At 48.4% G+C, this 15,723-nt stretch overlaps 1 long non-coding RNA gene across 1 annotated transcript; it reads left to right on the top strand.

Moving 5' to 3' along the window:
- Positions 1–11,424: 11,424 nt before the first annotated feature.
- Positions 11,425–12,658, top strand: LOC140849766 (uncharacterized). Its single transcript, XR_012131953.1, has 2 exons — positions 11,425–12,423; positions 12,541–12,658. It is a non-coding gene; the product is annotated as an uncharacterized lncRNA (long non-coding RNA).
- Positions 12,659–15,723: the final 3,065 nt, after the last annotated feature.

Below are 15,723 nucleotides of genomic sequence, written 5' to 3' on the forward strand. Positions count from 1 at the left end.
GGTAGAGCAAGTTCCTGCCCAATACTCTTGCCTTAGAATGTCCAGCCTCTTTGAGGACACAAAACTTGTGCTTGTAAAATAATCAGAAGGAAATAAGATGCCCTTTCTGTGGTCTCTTCCACCTCATCAACCCTGATGACCTGGCTCTCCAGAAGCCCTTTGGGTCCCATCAGGACATCCTGCTTGTCCCGTGTTTACTGCCCAAAAGCCACCCTCCCAGTTACCCCAAATGAAATCACCTCCATTCATATGTAACCAGAACATAACTGGGTCCCCGGGAGTCCAGGCTGAGCACAGAGCTGAATCAAATGAAATAGGGTCCTCTCCCAAAGCCTTTAAATGTCTTTCTAAAGTCTCTAGAAGAAGCAGAGGAAGGAGTTGGGAGGGAACCATATTTCAAACCCACAGCCAATGACCAGGGGTTCTAAAACCCCTGTCACCTGTCTCCCTCTCCGGAGTCCCCAGCACAGGGCAGGTCCTCAACCACCTTTCAGCTGTCGCTCTCAAACCCCCAGTCCCTGCTGGCTTTCTGTATGGCTCCCCCCTCTTCCTTCCTCCCTTTCTCTGGCACACCTTCCCCAGGAGATTTTCCTTCTGAGTGTAGCTCCGAGTCCTTTCTTTTGAAAATCAGTTTAGCCTCTCCAGCCTCTGGCATCTTCCAGTTGCCTCCCCACCCATTACTCCAATTAACACAACATATAGCCGGTGAGGAAGGCCAGCAAAGTCCAAGAGTAAAGGCTGCGGACAAAAACGTGTTTGTCACTGTCATTTATTTTACCAGGTGATATGGAAAAATTCTGAGCTGCAGCTGAGGGTAGCTGGATATTATCTCAGACGTTCAGTAAGCATGCCACCTGGAGTAAGTCACGTACCTCTTGGACCTTGGCAGAGGAACAGAGACTGAGTATAGCAGCCCCTCACTGTGTGATGAGAGACTGTGAATGTTGAGCCTGCTTGTCTGGAGATGAGAGTGCTAGGCAGAATCAGATTCTGGAAAAAATGCATAACCTGAATCTCATCATAAGGAAAAGGATAGACCCAAACCAAAGAACAATTCCTAAAACAAGTGATCTGTGGTCCTCAAAGATGCCCACGTCATAAAGGACAAAGATAGGAGAGCAGAGAGCCATGGAAACTGAATGCAGTGTGTGACCTGGATGCCATCCCTGATGAGGATGGGGCTTCTGTAATGGGCATTATAAGGACAGCTAAAAAATGTGCACATGGATCCTGCATCAGAGAAGAGCCTGGAGCCCATATTGTATCTCTTGGACTTAATAAATTGCACTAAGGGTGTGTAAAAAGCTGTCCTGTGTTTGTAGATACACTGAAACATTGGGGGATAAGCAGCTGGAGATCCCCAACTTTTTCAAATGTTTTGGAAATGAGTAATAGTAGCATGAATGTGTATATATGTGTGTGTATGTTATATGTATCATATATATGCTATACATATGGAGAGAGGGAGGGGAGAGTGCAAAATGTTAACAATTGGGAAATCTGGATGATGTTTGTCCTATAAGTTACAAGTTTTCTGTGAAGTATTTCAAAACAAGAAGTCAAAAACATGATACACAAGAGCTCTCTGAGGGTATGAATTTGAATCCATCAAAGAAGCTTGTTACTCAACTCATTCATTCAACAAACATTTACTGAACACATGCTATATGACAGACATGGTAGGGATTAAGACACAGAGAACAGAAGACCTGGTCCGGAAGGCCAGCCTAGGGCTAGGCGAGTGGTGGTTTCCATGGTGCTCCTCCCCCTTCCACAGCAAGGCCCCCAGAGCCCCAGAGGAGGGCCAGGGCCTGCTCCAACCCTCACAGGAAGAAATCTACTTTGCCCAAGGTTATGCTCCAATTGGCATCTGCTCATCTGGGGGTGTGGGTAAAGGCCTGGCCCTGCGCCTGGATTCTGGATAACTCTAGAGGCAATCCCAGCTCCGGATCCCCTACCGGGTCAGCTCAGACCCCCACTGAGACAACATTGTGGCTGATTTCCTCCTTTTGTCCAAAACACTCCACGAAAACCTTCCCACACATCTCAGAGTTTGTGTCCAAGGAACCTCTTCAGTGGATAATGGAGTCCCAACAGGGAACAAATACCATGGTCAGATTAGGATAATTTGAGGGAGGTTACCAAAGGAGCTATTTGCAAAGGTGAGGGTGAGGTGTGTGGGACCACAAGGGACTGCGCAGTGATCTGGGTCTAGGGCAACTAAGCCATTATCACCCTGGCACCTTCAGTCCCCAGAGACAGAGTTGTTACTGGAACGAAGGAGAATGTTTGGAGAAGGCTGTCCTGAAGGGAGAAGTCCTTCAGTGAGACAGGGAGGGAGCTGTGGGATTAAATGTCCTTCCTCACTCTGTGTCACTGTGCTGGCCCATGCCAGGGCTCCACACTGACCAAACCCAGCCACAAGTCCAATGTGTGAACACTGTTGATGCACCTGGTGTGTGCGCCAGCCCCTGGACTCTGGGGTGGAGACAGTGAGGGTGGGTCTGGTGGGCAGATGGAAGTAGAAGCCCTGATACTCCACCTTTGGATCTCAACACCCCTTTGAGAATCTAATGGAAGTTCTGAACTCTCCCAGGAAATAGAACTTAAATACACATGCAATTTTGTATCTGATTTTGAAGAATTCCAGTATGATCTCCCAGGAAGCCACTGCACCCAGGTTACATAAGTGATGCAGTTCAGTGGCATGGTCAAAGCAGAGCCACAAAATCTGGGTTATTGAAGGGAGGAGAAAAGCAGAAAGTAAGGGCAGGGGTGTGGATCTCATCTTACAAAGTGGGGAATCGAGAGAAATCAGCAGCTATTGTTGGAATAGGAGTTGGTCCTACAGGAACCCAAAATCATAACAAGAGGCTCAGACTCTGGGACTAGTGAGCTAAAGCCTCATTTTAGCTATCGTGGAGTGAATAGCTGTTGTTGGAAGATGGTAATTGAGGAAATGGAGGTACATGTTTGTGGTTTGGAGTCTGGAGCAAAACCATAAGTGCCAAAAGTGTCTGGAGAGAAGGATCTGGGTGAACAGGGGCAAGTGTAGCAGGGAAGATGCAGTCGCTTTCATTGTAAGCTATTCTGGTGTATGAGCTGTTACCACGTGTATATATTACTTTGATAAATGTAGGTTTATTGTAAAACCTTGCTTTATTAGGATTTGCCTTTATCTCTATCCCTACAAGGCCCCAGAACCAGTCCAACCCAGGTATCCTACCAGCAGGCTGGCCTGCTCCCAGCTGCGGAGCAGAAATGGCCCTGCTTCAGCAGCCTATGTCTGTGTCACAAAAAACCCTAACACCTGGAAAGTCAAAACAACAAAAGTGTATCATTTCTCACAATTCTATGGGTTAACCAGCTGGTTCTTCAGCCTTGTGTGGTGTCTGCTGAGACCCTGGAATGGCCAGAAGATGCAAAATGGCCTCAGTCATGCTGCTGGGCTGAACTGGTTGCCATCTGGGTGCTCAGGGAAGCTCTGCTCCTCTCTGCGTGAGCCTCTCCACTCAGCCACTTGGGCTTCCTCACAGAATGTCAGTTAGGTTCCAAGAAGCAGCAATTCAAGAGGCAAAGACAGAAGCTGCAGTTCTCAGCAGCCTCCACACTGGTGTATCATGACTTACACTGCATTTCATCAAAAGAAGTCAAAGGCCAGCCCAGATCCAAGGGCAGGAAAGCTTCATGGCCTAGACTGAAGGCCCCCACGTGACATTGCCCCACTGCCCCCACAGTGCTCCCCCAGCCACAGTCTGACTCACTAGGCTGGCACTTCCTGCCTGCAGTTGTGTTCTACACACGTCCCAGCCCTCTCAGGCCTGTCCTGTCTGTCCTCAGTGTGCAGTGCAAGCCATGCTTCCAGATAGATGTGATCACCTTGGCTCTTGGTTTTTGCTGGTATCTTGGATTTGAAACTCCCTGATGACACAAATTAAGTCTTCTAAAATGCTTAGTGAAGTCACTTTACTCCCTGCCTGGAGGGTTGTAGTTAACAAAGGCAATCAGCACTAAAATTACTTATCTGTAAATATATAAATTATATATCCATGTTTTGCAAGACTGCCACCTTGCACAGCTCCTAGGAGGCACTGTTCACACTTTAGGCTATGTAAGGGGTATCCTTGGAGTGATGTAGTGTACAGCTCAAACAACTGAACATGGCCTCCCTGGATATAGATGTTCAGTAAGGGTACCATATCTTTCATTTGGCCTCTCTAGTGTAAACATCTTTTAGGTCAGTGACTCTCAATTTAGCTGTAACTATAGTCACCTGGGTAGGTCACACACCACCAACTGATTAACTCTGAATCACTTTAGGGTGGGACCCAGTATCAGTCTTTTTGAAGGTCCCTAGGTGATTCCAAAGTACAGCCAAGTACCCTCAAGGAAGGTGTATGAATCTTTGAAAAGGTTTTATTGATTGTTTTTGTAAAAGTACAAGCTAGTTAGTATTCCTTGTAGAAAAAATTTGGAAGTCCCAGAAAAACCTAAAAAACAGAACAAACCCACTTCTGTGTACAATTACGGTACGGGGACTTTTCTTTTTTCTATGAGTATATTTCTCTGTGGAGGTGTACTGTGCACTAAAGGTCTGTTAGCCTCCATTCTGCTTCTCTCTTCAAAGGAGAAGGAAGGGGAGAAAGATGCTGTCGTGAACTCTGCTTTTCCCTCTGCCTCAGGATGGAAGTGTGAAAAGTCTGCAGAGATTTTTTAGCTCCCGCTTTAACCTCTCCTAGCCCAAGGGACACTGTAGAACTAGGTGTCAAAAGTCAGCCCAATGCCTTCTGCCCCAGCCACTGAAGAGAGTCTGTCATTAACCTTGCTGGGCCTTGGCCTTGCCCTTTGGTGAGAGGGCAACACACTGTCTGTGGTGGCTCCTGGCAGGTCCAGGTAGAAGCCCGAAGGATCCCTGGGCCTTCTCACTCCCACAGTGGTGCCCAAGCACCAGGCCCTCGGGTCCCCTGCCCTGTCTGGTTGGGCCCTGAGTTGCTGATCCAATGCCTGGTCTGGTCCCCTAGGAGCTCGCTTCTTCCCAGCACTCCAGCCCCAGGCCTGAGGAGGTGGAAGCCGTTCACCTGCTGGCCCACGAGCGGCTGAGCACCATCTACCACAAGACATCTGCTTCTTTATCTTGGCCCCAGGTTGGACCTGCTGCTGCTGGGTCACCACAGAGAACCTTCTCCAGCACCCAGCCCTGAGAGTCCCTCACACCTGCCCCCAGCCCTACTCTGATGCCTCCTGTCAGGATATGGAGGATTCCCAGGCACATGCCCTCTCCACAAATATTTATTGCAAGCCTGTGACATGCCAAGCACTGGACCTGGTGCCCCATTAGAAATGGATCCTTCCCCTGGAGCAAGAGGGGAACAGGATGTCCTGAGAGGGACTTAGTGGGTTACCTGCCTAGGATTTGAGGATGGCTTCCTGGAGGAATGTGTTGGTAGATGAGACACACAGGATGACAAGAAGTGGGTTAGCTGAACGGGACCAGGAGTGCTCCAGAGAGAGGGAACAGCAGGTACAAGGATCTGGGCAGATGGGAGAGGCTGGAAGGGAGGACATTGTGGTGGGGCCCCTGCAGGCAACAGAGTGGGATGAAGTGTGCTGAGAGGCAGTCAGTGCCAAAGCACCAGATCCTGTGAGGGTCTTAGCTTTCCAAGGGCCTTCCATGGTTTCTAGGCAGGCAAGTCACGCAATCAGACAGACGCACACATTGAACTACCTGGTTAGAGGCAGGAGCCACCAGGAGATGTTTCCCTGGTGTCTCTGAAGAAGACAGAAACATGGAATGGGATTTGTCTCCCAGGAAGGGAAATGGGTTGCTGAGGACAGGAAGGATGGCAACTCTGAAGTATGTATGCTTTTATAGCTTCTGGATTTTATTTCATGTAAATACAGCAGCTATTCAAAAATAAAATAAAAGCAGATCAATCCTGCAAAAAAAAAAAAAAAAATTTTACCTGATTCTCCTCAGAAGAAGCAATCCAAATTGAGGGGTATTCTGTCAAATGAATGACCTGAACACTTTAAAATGTCAGGGTCACAAATGACCAAGCAGGTTGGAAGAAGGTTCCAGATGAGAGGAGATTGAAGAGACCCATCAGTGCAAGGCAAGACATGTGATTAGAGTAACTGGCAATATTTGAATATGGGCCGTAGGGGGAGACTAGGTTTGTATCATGGTTTTGTCTTATGAAGGGGAATGTTCACAGTCTTAGAAGATAATATGCAGAAATATCTAGGTAAAATGTCAGGATGTCTGTAACTTATTCCCTAATATTTCAGTAAAAAGCCAAAAAAAGGAACAAAGAAGGAAATATTACTGGTATTTGTTTTGGACCAATGTATAAGTTTGTACAGAGAGAGAGAGTTAAAGCAAATGTGGCAGAATGTTACTTATTAGTGAATGTAATAGTTATTAGTCTTGCACCTGGTTTCTATGGTTTAAAATTTTTCAAATGAAAAGTCATGGAAAATTAAGATAAACATGAAATTTAAAAAACTTTAAAACAATTGCTTATGAAAGGAAAGAAGAGTGAGTGTTGGCAGATGCCAGAATGAGTGTTGTAGTTTTTTATATTTTAATCAAAAATGAAGTCCTCCCATTTACCGAGGTGGCCAGCAAATCTATCACGGCACCTCTAGGGTGACAGAACCAGTTAAAGTGTGTCCAGATGCCCTTTTAAAAACACTTTCGATGCCACAAAATGGGTGAAGCACCCCAGTGTGCAGGGACTGAGGAAGTACACATTCAGAAAATTCTCAGTTCTTTTCGAGCTCATATACATTTCCAACAGTGTAATGTCCTGACCTTTCTCACATGCCAAGCCAAAGTCATTTTTCTTTGAATAAACTCAGATTTAGAAAAAGAAAGCAATTATCCAGGTGGCCTTTACAGAGTGAATGTTATAATGGGCATTTCCAGCACTGGCAGCAGGAGCTGGCAGGGTGATGCCCAGAGACTTGGGTCACATGGACTCTAGGTATAGGTAGGAGTCAGTTTCACCAGCAAATACAGAGTGTGGACTGGCCACTGTGTTGCCCATACAATAAGAAGTGGAGACAATGATGAATAAAACTCATTTCCATCCAGGGTTGCCCAGCAGCACATGGGCCGTGGAAAGTTTTGATGGTACTGATGGGAACGCCAGGGTGTGGGGTTCTGGTTGGCTGGGCAGGGCCCGCAGTGGGGATCCCAAGATGCACTGTAGTATAGAGAAGTGGGGATGCTAAAGATAATGCTCTTGAGCTTGACCCTACTCACCCAGGGCCGCCTGGCCCTCCCTGCGTTCAGCCTGAGCATCTATGAGGCCTGCAGCCCACAGCTTTGTGATGACAGCACCCTAGGTAGTTAGGAGTTCAGGCTCTGGAGTCAGAGCTGGGTTAAAATCCTTCCTTGCTATCCACAAGCAGCTGAATCTCTCTAGGCTTTGTTTTCTTTCACCCCAAAAATGGGGTGGTGTGAATATCCACCATGAGTGTGCTCTGACAGTGAAATGAGTTGAAACTTCTTAAACCCTAGTATCAGCGAGCACAAAATGGGCATCGACAAGTGGCAGCCCACAGAGACTGGGTCAGAGTGGATCAGGGGGACTCCTACCAGGGCAATGAGCTGGAAGCAGAGAGAGATGGAGAAAACCACATTCCCTGGTTTCTCATTCCAGAGCATTGGTGACACTGTGGGGAGGGACAGGAAAGGAGGGACAGAGCCACGATGGCAATCACGAAGCTGGTCTCCAGGGAAATAAGCTCCCTACCTGTGAGCTTTTGCTTCCCCAAGTACAATTTGCAAGTTTGGATTTTGAATGGAACTATTCTAGAAAACAGGGCTGAGTCCAACGCAGCACCAGCAGCCCAGTGCCCAGCAGCCTCCCTGCTGAATCTTGCCAAAGAGGGGAGTTTCATAACTTATACCCATGGGGGGAAGATGGATCACTCAAAAGATCCAGTTCATTGGGATGAGGCGGTCCCCGATGGGCTGGAAGCAGGCCTCCGCACCAGGCCCAACTGCGTCAAGGAATTCCAAGGAACAGCAACCCTGCCAGCTGTGCCCTCCGAGCGGCCTTCCACCAGACCTGTGGTCAAGTTGGGCTCAGCTGTCTGCATCCTGTAAACTCACCCTTTTTTCTGCCCCAGGTTTTCCCTTCCGTGTCTCAGTTAAGTTTACCTTTTGGAAATTTTCAGCCCCATCTTGGCATGGTAAAGGAGAAAGGAATTTTTCCAGAACTAAGTCAGAGGTGTTGGCTTGGCCGGGTTGGGAGTGGAGGGAGATTTCAACGAGAACTTGGGGGCTGCTGTGGCTGGGCTGATACAAGGGATCACGTGAGACCCGAGAAGTGGTCCTGAGCCAGGTCAGCCTGCTGGCTAGCCTAGAAGCCAAGATGTCTTTGGGTATCTCTTCAGCATCTCATTACCTCTCAAATCTCCTTCCCCCAGCACCACTGATGTGCAACATAGTGCTCAAAAGTCCCGCATAGGCCTGAGCAGATGGGAGGTGACTCATTACTGTGGGCCCTGCCATCTCCCCTCCATATCTCCCTGACTTGTCTCAACCTCTCTCCAGTTGTACCACAGAGAAAAATTACTGGGGAAAAAGAACCCTCTGGGACCCACACAGCTGAAGTTGTTGAGAGCAACTCAGAGGAGACCAAGCAAATTCCAGTGAGGCCGATGCTCCCTCGGCCCTGGGGTTTGCTCACCACTTGGGATCTTTGGAGCCTGGGTCCAGGCTGCATTCAGACCCCTAATACCAGACCTCTGCCCAGCAGCTGCCTTCTCCACGCTGGCTTCTTCTCCCATTGCATGTTGATTTCTTGCCAAACCATTTCCCTCCTGGCTCCTAACTTTTGTCAGGAAATAAATGAAATCAGCACTTGGAAAGGTAGAAGGGAAAAAACAGCTGCTTTTAACAAAATGGGATTGGGGGCGGGGAAGCAGCATGGCTGATATTAGTGGAAAAGCAAGAGTCTGGTGGGGGCGCAAAGCTCAGAGCAAGAGGAGCAAACTCAAATGCCCGCTGGGCCTAGTGGGCACTGTGAGACAGGCTCCATAGTGTCATTGGGGGCTGTATTCTGCAGGTAGGGACACATGTGGTATCCACATTAGCCATCCTCTGGCCGTTCATTTTCCTCCACCTTAGAAATGTGGGTATCAAAAATATTTCTCTTTCCTCTTAGCTTTCCTATAATAAAAATAACAGAGCAAATGTTTGGGATACAATAGTGGTGGGGACTGTGGCATCAGGGCTACCAGGTGAATGCTCAGGTTAGGCAGATTCTGTGACACCCATCAACTGTGGCTGTGTGGAGATGTGGGCCTCTGATAAAAAATCTGACCCAGAGATCTGGATGTTTGTATAAAAATCACCTGAGATTTAAATGTCAGAACTAATTCAGAAGCTCTAAGGGCGTTATCAAGACAGCTGGGCTTCGCAAAATGCATCTGTGGGCGGGGCTGGGCCTGAGGGTCAGAGCCTGAGACCTCAGGTTTATGAGTGAGAGCTGAGGTGTGGACTCCGCAGGGTGTTTGGGCCGCAGCAGCCTGTACTGAGTGGTGTCAGCACTCCACCTCAGATCTTGCAACCATTTTGTGTTCCTGACCCCTGCCAGCTCTTAAGTGTTTTTGCCTCAGGAAGTGCGCCTCTGGGGCTCTTCTTTGCGGGGCATTCTGCAGGCTGCCAGGACCTCCATGCCTGGACACAGCTAGCCAGAGGTGCCTAGAATTTTCATTCTTCTCCCAGCCTGCCAGCCTTGCTGAAGGACTCATGAGAGCTGAAGATTGGAAGTCCAGCTCTCTGGCCTTGAGTCAAAAGGCTCCCAAGTGTCCCTCACACTCCAGAGCTCCCCAAAGCATCCAACTGAAGACACCCTCTGTGGAATCTTGCCTCCTCCTTATTCTGATCTGCTTTCTTCAATCCCTTCCGAGCTTCTTCTGGGAGAACTTCCTTAATTAATCACAGGCACCTGAGCCCTTGTTCCTGAACCTCTTCTGGAGGACGTGTGCCCTCTCCCCACTCTGTAGACACAGCCAAGGGCAACGGGCAACTGTTCCTACAGTGGGGAAAGGACAACTTTGCCAGGAGCTGATACAACAGTTTGAGAGCCTCAGAGAACATGGCTGTAGAAGGACACTGCCTTGTCTGAGAATTAACTTAGGACGCCTGGGCACCTCCTACAGCCTCTCCACTCCCCCACTGCACCCTACCCCTTCATCCTTCCTCCCCTCTCTCATCGCATGGCAACCATTTGTGTCTCTGACCCTGCCCTGGCCCAGGGTGGGACTTGACTGGTATAAGCTAGTTTCAGCATATCCTAGCCCCCTGGCAGAGTGGCTGGTACAAATATTCCAGACTGAAGTCATTTTGCACAAGGAATTGCCGTGGAATGCTACAGGGAGTGGTGCAGAAGTGATCCAGTTATCGTGAGCCTGGAAATTCTGGACCTCAGATACAATCTAAGGAGTGTGCAGGCTTGGAATATGCGGGAAGCCAGCCAAGAATAAAGTTGAAATACAGAAGAAGACAGGTGAGAGAGTTGAAGAAAAGAAGCCAGACCCCAAACCTGGTTTCTGTTGATTGCAGCAAAAAGCATCCTGGCACTTCCCAGGAAGGGAAGGAAGCCAAGAGAGGGTGCTGTTCTGAGCCAGTTACTGCTCCGGTGCCTGGACAGCCCAGGATGACCAGCAGGAGAGGGTCATGTGCCTCTAAGTTATCCCTACAAAGAAGAAGGGAGCTGGGGTATTTACCCAGCAGCCCCCAGCAGCCATTGGGGAGCATAGCTCTAGTTCGGGGCGTCTCAAACTAGAATCATCTGGGGAGTCTTCTTTAAGATCATGATGCCTGGGGCCCATCTCTAGGGATTGTGAGTTAAAAGTCTAGGGTTGGACCTGGACACTGAGACTGGTAAAATCTCTGTAAGGGATTCGTGTGCCCAGTATAGTTTGGGAAGCCCTGGTCTCACTTATTTCTCAGATTCCTTTGAGCCCACAAGTTCAGGGCCTCCCTGAGCAAGTTCGGCTGAGTCTGGAAACTCTGAGAAAGTCATCAGTGCAGCTGGAGATAAGTCACTCTTCGGCTGGGGTTGCAGCTGGTGGTGGCTTGAGAAATGAGGTTTTTGGCCTTAACTCCACTGTTCGTGCTCCCGTGACCATAACGGAGCCAACCCACAGACTTGCTTTTTAAAAAGAAAAAAAATTCAAGCATATTTTCCAAAGTTTAATTTCCTTCCAATGTCCTGAAGAAACCTTCCTAAAAACTTATGCTGCCTCAACCCCAGTCTCTGGTAATAACATCGAAGATTTTGAAATTGAGACCCAGTGTGACTTTGCTAAAGTAAATAAAACCCAGGGGAAGGAGGGAAATTAAAAAGAGCATGGGTCTAGGAGCTAGGCCTCCTCCAAGATGGTGAAAGAGGGAAGCTGGTTGGAGTGGGGGAGGGGTTCAGAATTCTGAGGGGTTAAAAATTCAATAAAAGAAGGGAAATGCCCTGGGGTTATGGGATTTAGCAAATACAAACCCAGAAAGACTAATTCAATTTGAGTTTCAGATGAACAATGAATAATTGTTTTTAGTGTTACATGCATCCCACTAACTATTTGGGCCATACTGATATTAAATATTGCATGGAGCATACTTACACTAAAAATAACATGCTTATCTGAAATGAAATTAATTGAGCATCCTGGACTTCATCTGGCAACCCTGAAACATGCAGCCAAATATAGATTAGTCTCAACCGGTTATGACGCCATTAACTAGGTTAGGTGTGTGAGTCAAACTGAGTATCTCTGTGCTTAACTAGACGTCTCTGGTCTTACCTTGGCGTCCCTGGCCCATTCAGGTGTCTGTGGCTTTTTCCTATTTGTAGGTGGAGTGGAAATACCTGGAGAAAATGATGTGAACATAGACGAAAAGGGGAGGGGAGAAGAAGAGACAGGGTTCACGCAGGGAGACTGCTGAGACCTCCAGCCCCGATTCAGGGCAAGAATGTGCCTTTCTGTAAACCAAGGATTTGGAGGGAACGTCTGCAGAAATAACGGGAGCTGCTGCGCCCCAGCCCTACAGCGATGGGAAGGGGACTGCAGCCTTAACCACACCCCACCAACCCCACACTCAGGGCCACCCCTTTCCCGTCTCCCAGCCGCCGTGTGCCCTACATTTTTCTCCCGGCGTTGCCTCCTTCCGCCCCCTTCTCCCCCCACCTCCAATCCCTCCAAATTAGGAAGCCGGGGGCGGTGAAGGGGTCAGAGGCTGCCTGTGGGGCTGCCTGTGGGGCTGCTCCCCTCCCCCGGGCTGAATCCAGCTGCCAGCGCGGCAAGGGAGGCGGGGCGCGCAGCTGGAAGCAGTCGGCGCGCGCGCAGCTCCAGCACCCGTGCGGCCGGCCGAGGTCGGAGTGGGAGGCCAGCGGCGGGCGCCACGTCAAGGTGAGCAGAGGCCTGCGGGCTGCCAAGGGCTGAGTCTGCCCCTGCGCTGCAGGAGGCGTGGCGGGGAGGTGGAAGATGACTTGGCAACGTGATGAAGCGCCACATCCTCCGGTCCAGACTTTTCAGCTCCCAGGAACTGACCCAAAGAAAATAATAGAGACCAAAGAAGAGAGATGTGTCCGGAGATATTCACAGCGGCATAAAGGGAAATGATTTAATAAATCTTGGTACATCAGCACAATGGAATTTTTTTTATGTCTTCTGGCGTTCATTAAGTGTTCACTTGGTAGCAGGCACCCTACCAGCTACCAGGTTTACAAAGGTGGGTATAAGCCTCTTTTAACCTGGGGTTCACAAGAACAGTGATGGCAGTTAAGAGCACAGACTCCAGAACCAGGTAGGGCTGGGTTTGAACACCAATCTGTCTACTCATCTGTGAGCTGGGGACACCACATAGGGTGAGGATGCAATTAGGTAATACATGTGAGGCTCTTGGCAAAGTGCCCGGCGTGTATTTAAAGGTCTCAACAGTTACCAGCTGTTGTTACTACTATTACTATAGGAATGTGATAGGTGCTATAATGGATGTATAAACTATAGTGCTAGTTGGTGGTAGGATGATGTGCTAAGTGCCATAATATAAGGACACATAAATATTAGGAGTACCTAGAAGAGGAGGTGCTAAGTGCCACATGGAAGAATGTACAAGCTCTAAGAGCACAGAAAATGATGTGTTTAATTCTGCCTGAGGATGTCACCAAAGGCCCCTGTAGTTGCTAGCTCAACTGGGTCTTGCAGGATGTTAGAAGTTTACTGGACAGACAAGAAAGGGAAAGGCATTCCAGGTGGAAGCAAATAACATGGGCCAAGAAGAGAATAGAGAAGGAGCAGGTGAATTCTGAGAACTACTTCTAAGTGTCTTGTGAGAAGAAGCAGATTAGTGTCCAAGGTTGCTGCTCTTCACTTCCTTGAATCTGTCCTCAGTCACACATGTGCTAAGTTGTCCTTCCTGCTGTGACCATCCAGACCTTGGATCTGCATGCTCAAGACCCCACCAGGCCCAGCCCTCCATCACAGAGAGGTCTCCATTCTTCTGGTGACCTCCACAACCTGCTCAAGATGCTTTGAGGCCAACACTGAAAGGGAAGATCGCGGGTCTTCATTTGTCCTTTTCACAATGATTTCAGCCCCTGTACAAATTTTCTCATCCCTTTCCCAGCAACATTTGAGCCCTTCATATTAAGAGACACTGGGAGGAATAGGGTATTAAGAGATACTGGGAGGAATAGGGGTGAGCCATTTTTTATGTCCATTGACCCACATACAAGTGAAAAGATCCCAAGCTCTTGAAAGAAAGGACTGTGGTGATAATAATCATAATAGTTAACAACACGATAGCTTCCTCTCAAGCATTTACATACACCATTGCTGTGAATCACTATTCTTAACCCCTGGTTTTAGATAATGGAGCTGAATTTATCTGTTCAAGGCCATCTTAGTAATGGTAAATCTGAGATTCAAAACTAGGGCTACCTTACTCCAGAGCCTATTCTCTTACCACTAGGCCATGCTATTTAAAAAGCTAAATGAGCCTAGTTAGGGCTTTATCAAGAGTAGAGAAAAGGCTTGGCTACTGACTTCCTCACTTAGAAAAGGGTGAGGTCACAGCCCAAAAGGGGCCACAGACCTATATAGACCTGAGTGCCACACTGTGAACATCCTCTATGCACACATGCCGTGTCTGTATCAGTTAGGGTTTCTCAGCACAAAACCCAAACCATCCAAGGTCTTTCAAATGAGGGAATTTAATACAGGGGATTTGTTTTGCAGCTTTGACTTGTGGAGGAGCCAGACTGGATGAGGTGACCCAGAGCTCAGTAACAGCAGGAAGTTGTTGCTGCCACCACGAAGGCCAGGACAGAAGGGACAAAGGAAGATGGTGGGGTTACCAGAGCCTATGGTTCAGGGCCACCTGGCAGGAACTAGAGCCACAGCAGAGATGTAGCCACTGCCAGGGCCACCACCAGAAGGGCTTGTGGGATGGGGTGTGGATTTCTAACCCTGACAACCACCCTTCAAAGTAGTTCATTTTACCCCATTTTAGAGATGAGGAAACTGAGGCTTGGAGAGTTAGTGACTGAACAAACCAAGCTGGCCCAAGAGACCACAGGTCAGTGAGGGCCTGAGTTGGCCCAGGTCAGTGTGTCTTCACTCATGGCTCAGGCCAAACCAGTTGCCTCAGGGACTTTGTGAACTAGGAGGGATTCACAAACAATAGAAGACAACGTAGGACTCTTGAGGTTCCAAAGACTTGACCTACATAGGGTCAAGTTCAAGGGCCCTGAGTGATGATGGTGCTCATGGCTCCTTCCTCTTCATCTCTGCAAGTTACAGTTGCAGCCCAGAGAGGAAAGTGATATGAAACCACAGCCAGGACTCTGGTGCAGGACTAAGGGAGATTTTCATTTTCCTCTTTGTACTCTTCTGTATTTTCCAAATTTTCCTCAAAGAATATGCACACCTTCATGAGTGGGAAGGATAGATCATCTTCAGGAAACACAAAACCAGTGTTACACTGCAGACAAAGCCTTTAGCAGGAAAAACATTGGGGCAAAAGATGGTGACTGGAGGGAAGACTGTCCGCAGCCTTCTCCCTTGGGAGGAGACAGAGCCAGGAGCCAATAACATGTCATGGTCTGGGCTGTTCTTCATAAACACACATTCACACACACACACAAATCTCAAATGCACACACACATACACCTATACATGACACATAAATGTACAAATATAATGTGCTCTTATCCACATGCCCACCCACCACACACATGCCTACATACACACATGTTTGCTAATACATGCACACTCAGAACACAGATATATACATACATTCCCATGTACACATACCCACAAGGGCACACGCACATAAATGTGTATATGTTCACATCTAAACAGAAGTCTCTCATACATCACACACATACACATGCACACACACATGCAGGCTCATTCTACTTCACTTTTTAAATGGAACTTAGCAAAATTTTGCTGGCACAACCATCTTAAAGGGTTTCCCTTGCCTCCTCCAAGCAGCTCAAGATGACACCACCCTGGAATGGGGATGCCTGCCCACTTTTGTTCTGAGATGGCCCCAGAACATGCCCCATAAGTGCCATCTCAGGGGCAGGCTCCAGAGAGCACTTACCTCTGACTCCCTAGCTGGAGGCTCTGTCTGTTCCCTCGAGCACTGAGCAGGTGTCAGCTCCCAGAAGCTCACACCCAGAAAGAACCCACACCCTCCTA

This window comes from Manis javanica, chromosome 5, assembly GCF_040802235.1.
Source record: "Manis javanica isolate MJ-LG chromosome 5, MJ_LKY, whole genome shotgun sequence".
NCBI classification, from domain to species: domain Eukaryota; kingdom Metazoa; phylum Chordata; class Mammalia; order Pholidota; family Manidae; genus Manis; species Manis javanica.